Genomic DNA, 12,321 nt, shown 5'->3' with positions numbered 1-12,321 from the left:
TTGTTCTTAACTTGCAGGACTTTGCTCTCCCAAATTTTGACTTGCAGGACTTTGACCTCACATATTTTGACTTGCAGGACTTCTCAAATTTTGACTTGTAGGACTTTTTTTTCTTAAATTTTGACTTTCTCACTAATTTTACCTTGCAGGACTTTGTTCTCTCCTAAATTTTGACTTGCAGAACTTTGTTCTCACAAATTTTGACTTGCAGGATTTTATTCTGACATATTTTGACTTGCAGGGCTTTGTTCTCACAAATTTTTACTTTCTCACAAATTTTACCTTGCAGGACTTTGTTCTCTCCTAAATTTTGACTTGCAGGACTTTGCTCTCCCAAATTTTGACTTGCAGGACTTTGTTCTCACAAATTTTTACTTGAATTGTGAACTTTATATATTTGCACATTTTTCCCACATAAATAAAGACAATTTGTCAGCCCAACTTTATTCTGATCAAATTAATCTTTTCCCCTCAAGCTTGACATCTGGCGGTCATTTTGTTCTCCAACATTTCAGCGCGAGTCTGATACTTCTTAGAAAATTAAGATGCGATCACCAAAAAGTTCCTTTGTTCACAGTTGTTGTGACGTCAGACGTGCCAAAGCGACTTCCTGCTTTCATATGTAAATATTTCATGTCTAAAATATGATTGTGTTGTTTTGTACTCCTACTTACTTGGCTTTCTGTTTTTTTAAACCTTTTTTTATGGTAAAATGTCCACATTTTCTATGAACAAGAAATATTCGAATGAGCAGGCCCATAATAAAAACCTTCCATGATTTTCTTGCTATACATTTTCTTCAGAATAGCGTTGGGCGAGGTTCAGGGTTTTGATCAAAGTTAGGATTGGAGTTAAGGTCTAGATCTGGGGGGTTAGGCTTTGGGTTCGCCCTAAAATCGAAGATATTTGTTTAGCAATGAGAGGCTCAATTCAATCTGACTAGAGTCTTCAGGTTAGGCTCGTAGACCAGTCCTTTTCAAACTGGTACTGGTACCACTAAACACGGTGTGACTGTTCAAAGTGTGTGTGATGTTACAGTGGCCAAGAAGATCAAATATACTTGCTAAAAAAATTAAACCACGCCCTTGTTTTTAATAAATACTTAGGCCTACTATGCCACTGTAGTACTTGGTGAAAACTAGACCTTCAATATACTGTGATTGCATGAATTAGGTGAAGGAATAAAAAGATGGCATACCGACAATAAAATAACTGCACTGAACACAAATATAAAAATATATTTCAGGTGTAATACTTTTATTCCCAGTGTAAATCTCCTCGACACCGCACAAAGTCAATCCTTTTTTTTTTTTTTGGCCGCGTTACTTTGTTCTTTAAGTTGAGGTGGAGTGGTAATTATTTGTGTTTGATAATTCATGAAGTTAGGCTCATAAGTTGAATAATGCGGACACGTTTGTTACTGGATACTTTTAGTACTGCCTTGGAGACTTTGTATGTGTGAGTAATATGTAACTTGAATTATTTGATACTTATTTATGTTGACAAATGTCCCATTTTATTGTTCAATGATTATTACCTCGTGTGCTATTGCGTGCTTAGCTGTTGTGTAGCTGCTACAGCCTTACTTTTGTAAACGACTTCAATTACTTTGCACAAGTAAACCCGCTGCAGGACTACCTTTTTTTCTTCTTTTTTTTAAATATCGGGTCGATGCATGATACCAATATTGGATCAAAACACTTGTTTTTTTTTTGTTTTTGAGTTGATTTCGACAAACATTTTAGGTTAATGTTTGAGCGCTGAAGTGGTCGATCATAAAGTCCAAAGTTCAAATGTTTGTAGAAAACCAGAAACAACTTCGAAGGTCCATAAAAGTTATGAACAGAATCGGTGACAAAGGGCAGCCTTGGCGGAGTCCAACCCTCACCGGAAACGTGTCCGACTTACTGCCGGCAATGCGAACCAAGCTCTGACACTGATCATACAGGGAGCGGACCGCCACAATCAGACAGTCCGAAACCCCATACTCTCTGAGCACTCCCCACAGGACTTCCCGAGGGACACGGTCGAATGCCTTCTCCAAGTCCACAAAGCACATGTAGACTGGTTGGGCAAACTCCCATGCACCCTCAAGGACCCTGCCGAGAGTATAGAGCTGGTCCACAGTTCCACGACCAGGACGAAAACCACACTGTTCCTCCTGAATCCGAGGTTCGACTATCCGGCGTAGCCTCCTCTCCAGTACACCTGAATAGACCTTACCGGAATGGACAGAATTTCTAGGCGCAGTCAAGGCGTTGAGGGGATCCGGTTTGGTGGCTGCAGGATTAGGTCTCTGCTTTTTGCAGATGATTTGGTCCTGATGGCTTCATCTGGCCAGGATCTTCAGCTCTCACTGGATCGGTTCGCAGCTGAGTGTGAAGCGACTGGGATGAGAATCAGCACCTCCAAGTCCGAGTCCATGGTTCTCGCCCGGAAAAGGGTGGAGTGCCATCTCCAGGTTGGGGAGGAGATCTTGCCCCAAGTGGAGGAGTTCAAGTACCTCAGAGTCTTGTTCACGAGTGGGGGAAGAGTGGATCGTGAGATCGACAGGCGGATCGGTGCGGCGTCTTCAGTAATGCGGACGCTGTATCGATCCGTTGTGGTGAAGAAGGAGCTGAGCCGGAAGGCAAAGCTCTCAATTTACCGGTCGATCTACGTTCCCATCCTCACCTATGGTCATGAGCTTTGGGTTATGACCGAAAGGACAAGATCACGGGTACAAGCGGCCGAAATGAGTTTCCTCCGCCGGGTGGCGGGGCTCTCCCTTAGAGATAGGGTGAGAAGCTCTGCCATCCGGGGGGAGCTCAAAGTAAAGCCGCTGCTCCTCCGCATCGAGAGGAGCCAGGGCATGTCCGACCGGTAGGAGGCCACGAGGAAGACCCAGGACACGTTGGGAAGACTATGTCTCCCGGCTGGCCTGGGAACGCCTCGGGATCCCCCGGGAGGAGCTGGACGAAGTGGCTGGGGAGAGGGAAGTCTGGGCTTCCCTGCTTAGGCTGCTGCCCCCGCGACCCGACCTCGGATAAGCGGAAGAAGATGGATGGATGGATGGATGGAACTTCGAAGGTGGAATAAGACCGACACAAAGAGGCCTTAAAAAGTCAAAAGCAGCTCTTCATCGTCCCCTAGTGGTGAATCTCATCTGTTGTTAATTCAATGACACCACAAGAGATTTCATTAACGGAATGTTTCTCTTCACTCAATTTTAAAAATAAAGAATTTATTTTGAAAATTTGCTTTTTTTTTTTATTTAAAGCTAGCGGGTTACTTCTTGGTTCAAAATGGTTGCTAAATGACGGAAATTATAAATTGTAGCATTTTTGGTGACTGAAATGAGCAAAAACAATTCTTAAAAGAAAGCAAGTCAATGTTGCAGCGCCGCATTGAATGTTTTCCCCCTTGGATCAGGCTACTTCCTGGTTTTCATTCAATTTAAAAGTTTTGAGAAACATTTTGCCGTTGTTACTATGGCCTGAAAATTAGTTCCACTCACAAGATTGCCTGTTTATGTTTCTCTCTCCGTTTTTGTTAGCTAGCAAGCTACTTCCTGGTTGACGACGTCGGGATTGAATTTTTTTTTCTTCCATTTTGTGACTTAAACAAAACTGAAAAAACAAAAGTGAAATCATCGCCTAGCATCTTATTTGTTGTGTGTGTCTTTATTTTTGTATGTTTTTAGCTTGCAGGCTACTTCCTGGTTCACAAAGGTTGGCACATCAAAGGACAATATATTGTTTTTCTATCCTAGCGTGAGGGAAACTTCTATCTTGACTCAAAAATCAAAACAATTTTAATAGGTTTCTAAATAAAGGTAAACAATCATGGAACATCTAGTCAGTATGTTTTTAGCTAGCAGGCTACTTCCTGGTTCACGGAAGTTGATATATAAAACAACATTTTTTGTTTGTTTATTTTATGCTAACATGCTACTTCCTGGTTCATAGAGGTTGATATATAACAAAACAAGCTTTAGTCTAGAGTCAGGGGAATGTTTTTGACTTATGTGTAAGTGAAGAGAAATATTGAAAGAGCACCTATTGTTTATCTCTCAATTTTTTAAGCTAGCAGGCTACTTCCTGGTTTATGAAGGGTAATATGCGACGGCACCTTAGTATGTTTTGGATTTTAGCGCAAAATAAACCTTTCCCATAAAGCCAGAAAATAAATTCCTTTTTTTTTTTTTTCAATCAATCTTTATTTATATAGCCCTAAATCACAAGTGTCTCAAAGGGCTGCACAAGCCACAACGACATCCTCGGTACAAAGACCACATACGGGCAAGGAAAAACTCACCCCAGTGGGACGTCGATGTGAATGACTATGAGAAACCTTGGAGAGGACCGCATATGTGGGTAACCCCCCCCCCTCTAGGGGAGACCGAAAGCAATGGATGTCGAGTGGGTCTGACATAATATTGTGAGAGTCCAGTCCATAGTGGATCCAACATAATAGTGTGAGAGTCCAGTCCATAGTGGGGCCAGCAGGACACCATCCCGAGCGGAGACGGGTCAGCAGCGTAGAGATGTTCCCAGCCGATGCACAGGCGAGCGGTCCACCCCGGGTCCCGACTCTGGACAGCCAGCACTTCATCCATGGCCACCGGACCTGTGCCCCCCTCCCCTCAAGGAAAAGGGGAGCAGAGGAGAAAAGAAAAGAAACGGCAGATCAACTGGTCTAACAGGGGGGCTATTTAAAGGCTCTTTTTCTTTTCTTTTTTTTATTGACATCCAGCATCAGACATTCCTATCCATTACATCATATTCACATACATTATACATCTGTTGTCTGCCCTAAATGTCAAAATATTTTTTGTTTATATCCCAACCATACCCCCCCACCCCCACCCCACCCCAAAAAAAGAAAGAAACAGCAGAAAAACAAAGTAGTATTTGCAAATACAAACGTACATTAATTAAATAAAAAAATAATACATTACAGAAATAAAATAAAATAATACAAACATCCATCCATCCATTTTCTACCGCTTATTCCCTTTTGGGGTCGCGGGGGGCGCTGGAGCCTATCTCAGCTACAATCAGGCGGAAGGCGGGGTACACCCTGGACAAGTCGCCACCTCATCGCAGGGCCAACACAGATAGACAGACAACATTCACACTCACATCCACACACTAGGGCCAATTTAGTGTTGCCAATCAACCTATCCCCAGGTGCATGTCTTTGGAGGTGGGAGGAAGCCGGAGTACCCGGAGGGAACCCACGCAGTCACGGGGAGGACATGCAAACTCATATATATATATATATATATATATATATATATATATATATATATATATATATATATAATCTTTGTCCGGCTGCTGTAATTCAGTCAATCTCCCACCTAGTATACTTGTTGATGGTGTCAGAGTAAGTGACAAGAGAAATGGGTAGTCATTTTAATAATCATTTTATTTCCTCTGGTTTTCTCTACAATTCTGACAACTCTACTGAAGTTCCGCTAACTCCGGAAAGAACCGTTGAAAATACCCAGGTTTTTAACTTTACGCCCTTTGCCACAACAGAGGTCATGAGGGCTCTAAAACAACTTAAACCTAGAAAGCCAGCTGGCTCAGATAAGTTGGAGCTGCTCTTTTTAAAGTTGGCAGCTGAAATTATAGCTGAACCACTGACTCACATTTTTAACCTTACTCTAATTTCAAATGAAATCCCTTTGGATTGGAAATCTGCCCTTGTAATCCCCCTATTAAAAGGAGGTGACCCTAGTAATCTAAATAATTACAGACCGATCTCTGAACTCTCTGTTCTGGCAAAAGTGCTTGAATCCCTTATCAGTGAACAGATAAAAGACTTTTTGGACTCCAACTTTATTCCGTCACCATTTCAGTCAGGTTTTCGCAGAAATCACAGTACTGTTACTGCTGCTATGTAGTTTATAAATGATGTAACTGAAGCTCTTGACAAGAAGCAGTGCTGTCTGTCCCTCTTTATTGACTTTTCAAAGGCATTTGATACTGTTGATCATGTCATTTTAATCAAACGTCTTTCAGCTATTGGTTTTTCTCAGCAAGCAGTTAGATGGTTTGCAAATTACATCACAAGTAGAACTCAGGCTGTTCAGATAGAAGGTTCCTCCTTGGACGTACTGCAAGTGAAAAAGGGTGTCCCTCAAGATTCTGTGTTGGGCCCCTTATTATTCACTATTTACATAAATAATCTTGGACAGAATATTCCGAACTCAACTTTCCATTTCTATGCTGATGATACTGTCATATACTGCACAGCACCCACTCCTGCTGAGGCCTTTAAATATCTACATTATGCATTTGACAGAGTACATGAACAACTTTGCTATCTTCAACTGGTTTTAAATGCAGAGAAAACAAAGTGTATGTTCTTTACCACATCAAAAACTGTAAGATCAGCACTGTGTGAGAAATGGGCAATAAATTATGTTAGTATCTGCTTTTAAATATTTAGGATTTTTAATTGATGACCACTTGAGTTTTAAGGAGCACATTCAGTATGTTGTAAAAAAAACTGAAACTTTTACTGGGATTTTATTATAGAAACAAGTCTTGCTTTTCTTTTACTGTGAAACAGAAATTGGTGGAAACAACCTTTTTACCTGTTATTGACTATGGAGATGTGTTGTACATGAATGCTACTGCTGGTTGTCTCCACAAGCTGGATAGTGTGTACCACGGGGCACTGAGATTCATCACCAACTGCGCTCCCCTTACTCACCATTGCGTATTATACTCAATGGTTAACTGGACATCTGTATGTGCTGGACGCCTCAATCATTGGTATGTTTTCATCTACAAAACCATTCTGGGTATCACTCCATCTTATCTGTCTTGTCTTTTAACAAAGAAACAAGGAAGTCACAATCTTCGTTCAATGAATGTTCTGCAATTTGTCGTCCCCAAAGTAAGAACTGAACTGGGCAAGAAAGCATTTAGGTTTTCAGCACGGAAGGCTTGGAATAACCTATAATCGAATATTAAACTTCAAACCCTAGTTACGTTGAATGACTTCAAAGCTTCTGTGAAAGGATTGCAGTCTACCTTGTCTGTATGCACATGTGTCATGTGAGCAAGTTTTAATGTTGTAAATGTGATGTTTTATGTATTTGTTTACTATTTTTAATGTAACCTTGCTGCTGCCCTCTTGGCCAGGTCTCCCTTGGAAAAGAGATCTTTGATCTCAATGGGATTTTACCTGGTTAAATAAAGGCTAAAAAAAAAAAAAAAAAAAAGGAATTTCCTAGTAATGGTCTTTTTACAGGCCACTCGTAGGATATTCATTAAGTGTTTATCTTTTTTCAGCCAGTCCTGACGTACATGTCCGAAAAACAAAGTCTTACTTTCAAGGGGTATTTCACGTTTGAAAATATCCTGTAGAGCTTGGTGTATCTCTTTCCAATAGTCCTTTATGGCGAAGCAGTCCCAGAAAACATGGTAGTGGTTTGCATTTGAATTCCCACAATTCCTCCAACAGGCAGGGGAGTTATCATAGTGAGACTAGACAGAAAATAAATTCCACTAATAAAAAACAATCTTGGATCGCCTTTGTTTATGTTTCTCTGTATGTTTTTAGCTAGCAGGCTACTTCCTGGGACTTAAACATTTTTGTTTTGTGACTAAAATTAGCAACAACTAAAAAAACTAATTCTGCTAACAAAAAAGACACAATCATGCATATATTAAGGTTTCACATTTTGTGTTTTACCTAGCAGGCTACTTCCTGGTTAATGTACGCTGGGACTTAAATATTTTTGTTTTGTGACTGAACTGAGCAACAACTAAAAAAAAACTAATTCTGCTAACAAAAAAGACACAATTATACATATATTTAGGTTGTGTTTTAGCTAGCAGGCTACTTCCTGTGTGACATATGTCGGGACTTTTTTTTCTCGTTCCAACACAATGGAAATTATTTCCGTGACTCAAATAAGCAAAACGTATAGAGAAAATGTTAATATTTAAATAAAAGTAAAAATATTGCAGTGTGTCCAGTTTGTGTCCATTTATTTATGCTAGCAGGCTACTTCCTGGTTCATGGAAGTTGATATACAAAACGACAATGTTGGGGGTTTTTTAGACTTTTTTCTATCCTAGCGTGAGGGAACATTTTCTATCTTGACTAAAAAAGCAAAAAATGGTTAAGTTTCTAAATAAAGTGAAACGATCATTGAACATCTTGTCTGTTTTTTAAGCTAGCAGGCTACTTCCTTTGATATTTAAAAGGAAAATATGTTTTGTTTTTACTTTTTTCTATCCTAGCGAGAGGGAACATTTTCTATCTTAACAAAATAAACTTTTTCATTGTGACTCAAACTTCCAAAGCCAGAAAATAAATTCCGCCAATAAAAAACAAACAGTCTTGGATCGCCTTTGTTTATGTTTCTCTGTATGTTTTTAGCTAGCAAGCTACTTCCTGGTTAACATGCGTCGGGACTTAAACATTTTTTGTCAGTCAGCAAAATGATTTTCATGACTCAAACAGCATAAAATAGAGAAAAAAAAATAATTTAGCAAAATAAAAAAACATTGCAGTGTTTAATTTGTGTTTGTTTATTTTATGCTAACGTGCTACTTCCTGGTTCGTAGAAGTTGATATTTAACAAAACAGGTTTTAGTCTTAGAGTATGGAGAACGTGTTTGACTTGACTCAAACAGAAACAAATGGTTATTAAATGTGTAAATGAAGTGAAATATTGAAAGAGCATCTATTGTTTATCCCTCAATTTTTTTAAGCTAGCAGGCTACTTCCTGCTCCACAGAGTGGGAATCGGCCATTTTGTGTTTGGGGGCACATTCTGGTACATTTCTACCGTGGCTCAAAAGGATGCTGTGATACAGGGACGTGCACTTGATTATAGAGGGGCAGGGGCTCAAAGTCAGAAAAGGGCAGGAAAAAATGTTTTGGTCCTTTGCACAATATGGAAATTAATGTAGAATTAAATTTGCTAATAGGAAGCTAACTACTTAGCGGTGTGTCCTTTGTAGGTAAAGTGATTGCCACTTCTTTTGTGTCAACAAATTATTGTCATAATGAGTTAATTCACATTATCATAGGCTTGGAAGACATGAAAAGCAACAAAACACTGGTTTATTATTAGGCTATTTATTGTTAAAGATAAGCTTTTTAATATTGAACATTGAACAGTGCAACATGAACTTTGAAAAAAAATACAAAAATAAATACTCAAATGGAAAAAAATTCTATGAGAAAATCTGTCCTTCTTCCCTTAACTTGATGAAAACACCATCAAGTTGTAACTTATGGTCTTTCTCACTTAATGCTCAGACTAAACAACTGAAACGCAATACAGGCCCAAAAATATGGACCAGGGGCCAGTAGAGGGCTGTAGAATGGAGGCCACCCATACCCAAATATGCTCCTCAATGTAAATTCAGGGCTTCCATGATGCTAGTACTTGGTTTTAGCCATGCATTAAGAGGTTTGCTACCCTTAGCTGCTTCCTGGCGCTCCTTCTCCTTCCTTTTCTGTATCCTTTCTTTTTTTGGCATTGTGCTGCAGGCATAATCAACATGAATCAAGTTTAAATACAGATGGTAATATTCCTAACAGACAACCTACATCTTATATCCCCAGAATGCTGAAATTATTATTATTAATAATAATAATCATCATTATTATTATTATTATTATTACTTTAATTATTATTATTATTATCATTATCATTATTCTTCTTATTATCATTATTATTATTATTATTTTGTTAACCCACACAGTAATAGCAAAGTCACAATAAACTTTATATCTAAACCTCTACTGTGAGAGAAATGTGATCCGCCGTAAACACAGTGCATTTTATTTTGAAAATTAACCTGGTGTTTTATTTTGTATTTTGTACACTACTTCCTGTCCCGCACGATCCGTTCTGCTCTGTGCGGACTTGATGTGCCGTGCTCAATTGATGCGCCGTGCTCCGACGTCCGGCAAAAACAGAAACTGACACATTGAATAATACAGCGTTTTTCTGAAATATTACCCATATTAAATGCTGAATAAGTGGACGGCGACTAGACCATAACTCACAGGTTCAAGTTGCTCCACTGTCACGTGACGTCTCCTCAGGGGCGCAGTTGGCTCTCTCTCCTCTCACTTACTCACTCACTCGCCCTCTCTCTCCCTCTCTGGCGGATGCGGCAGGGTCAAACAACCCGGTATTACAAGAAAACGTGGAGCTTTTGTACCGCTGTTTTTTTTACATCCCTGACAGGAATTTATTAATGTTATTTAAAAAATTTAAAAAAAAAAAAACACACACAGGCAAAGGGCACTTTTTAAGACGAGGCGAAAAAGGGCAAGGGCTCAAGCACCCATAGGGCCCTATGTGTGCACGTGCCTGCTGTGATATGTTGGAGAACTTGAAGTATTGTTTGGAAACTTTCACTGGAGTCTTTTTGGGGAAAAGGTTGCAAACAAGCGAATCTTTTCTCGGCGCTTCAGATGCGCCGGAACGGAAAAACCAGTGACTGAAAACAAAACCACTCACCGATGAAGATGACGTCGTGTCACGTCATTGTCTTGAGGGTCACAGTGGGCGGAGCTACTTGTGCGGAGGCCATACTTTGTCGCCGGTGAAGGACAGAGGTGGGGGAGCGTAGAGGTCTGAGTCTGTGTCAGATTCGCCTTTGGCTAAGAAAGGTCTCACCTTGGTGCAGAGTGGAGACGGGGCGCCGGGGCTGGCCCACGCTGCGGCGGCGGCAGTGCCGCCCCTCCCCCGCCTGAAAAGAAAGACGGGCAGAAAAAGTCTTCCTTGGCCTGAGAGATGCTGAATCCGCTGAATGAGCGCTCCAGCTCCTCGTGGTCCACCGACGGGATGGAGAGGGACGTGTCGCTGCCGGCGTTGGTGTCCTCTTGCGGCCGCCGCCTCTGCCTGCGGTTGCGTCTCCTGCTCAGAGAGCCTCTCTCCTGACTGGAAAGGTCGTGGGGCGCAGCGGCGGGAGGCGGAATGGCGGTGGGGAATCAGGCGTGTTGGCCATGCTGCTGCTCCGGCTGGGTGACGGGGTGCTGTTGCTGGTGCTGCCACGACGTGGAGGGCCGGCTGCCCGGCGGCGTACCCGCCGACCCTGAGGCGTCCGACAAAGGCTCTTTGGTGCACTGGGAATCCATGCCTGAGAACACTTTCGCTTCCTGCTCCGCCTCCACAAGCTCCTTTTTCTCCTCCGAGCTGTGGTAAGGCGGGGTCGGGTACAGTTCTTCGGAGTTAAAAAAGGCCTCAGTCTCGGAGCGAGGGATGCCTATGCGGCCTATAAGCAACGGTGAACCGGTTGAGACGCATACACACACGAGTCAGCCACGCGGCACCGTGAAACCGGCGGCGTCGCCTCCTCCCTCTGCGCGCTCTCTCTGCGCGGTGCCGGTGCTGGGCGCGTGGAGTTCTGTGTGGACAAAACAGACAGAAAGTCAAGTGTGCGGTGCCGTTGGACCGGAAACGCCGCCTCCTTCCGCTGCGCGCTCGGTCCGCGCGGTGTTGGTGCTGGTCGCGCCTCGCCAGGTGGTCCTCGGCGAGCGTTACCGCTGCTGCCAGGTCTCGGGGCCAGTGATAGCGGACCCTGGCCGCCGTCCGCGCAGGGATCGCCTCCAGGAACTGCTCTAGGACCATCACTTGGTCATCGCCTTCACCCGGCTGCAGCCAGCGCGTCGCCGCCTCTCGGAGCCGCTGCCGAAGCACGAATGGGCGGTCCTCCGTCCCCAACAGCAGCGCCCGGAACCGACAATGGTGGTCCTCGGCGGTGCAACCAGTCTGGTTCGGCAACGGTGGTCCTCGGCAGTGCAACCGGTCCGGTCCAGCACCGCCCTCCTCAGCTCTCTGTGCCTCCCCCGCCAGCAGCAGCAGGAGACGTACTCCCCACTCTTCTCTTGGCCACGCGCATGCCTCTGACGTGGCCACGAAAATGTCTATGAAGGCATGGGGGTCCTCCTTCTCCCCCATGCGCTGTACGGCCGATGACTGGCCGCTGTCACCTCTGCGAGAACGCTCGCAAAAGCCGTCAGGAGGACGACAAGTAAGAAGAAGAAGTACAATTGCAAGTTCCAAAATGATTGGAAAAAATTATTTCAGTTCATCCAGGACAGCTCAAAGGGGAAGGGGTATGCTGCCTGCAAATTTTGTACATCAGACTTCTCCATTGAACACGGTGGATGAACGGATATACTCATTCATGAACGGTCAGAGAAGCACAAGGCTGGTCACAGCCCAGTATTATGGGCCACCTTGCTAAATGGGGACCCGAGGGTGTAACTTATGCCGAGACAAAGATGGCTATGCTGATAGCTGCAAGCAACATCCCGTTCTCATTTGCGGATGTTTTCAACAAA

Source organism: Nerophis lumbriciformis, linkage group LG23 (genome assembly GCF_033978685.3).
Source record: "Nerophis lumbriciformis linkage group LG23, RoL_Nlum_v2.1, whole genome shotgun sequence".
Lineage (NCBI taxonomy): Eukaryota > Metazoa > Chordata > Actinopteri > Syngnathiformes > Syngnathidae > Nerophis > Nerophis lumbriciformis.
The sequence above is the reverse complement of the archived record's forward strand: the minus strand, read 5'-3'. Positions refer to the sequence as shown.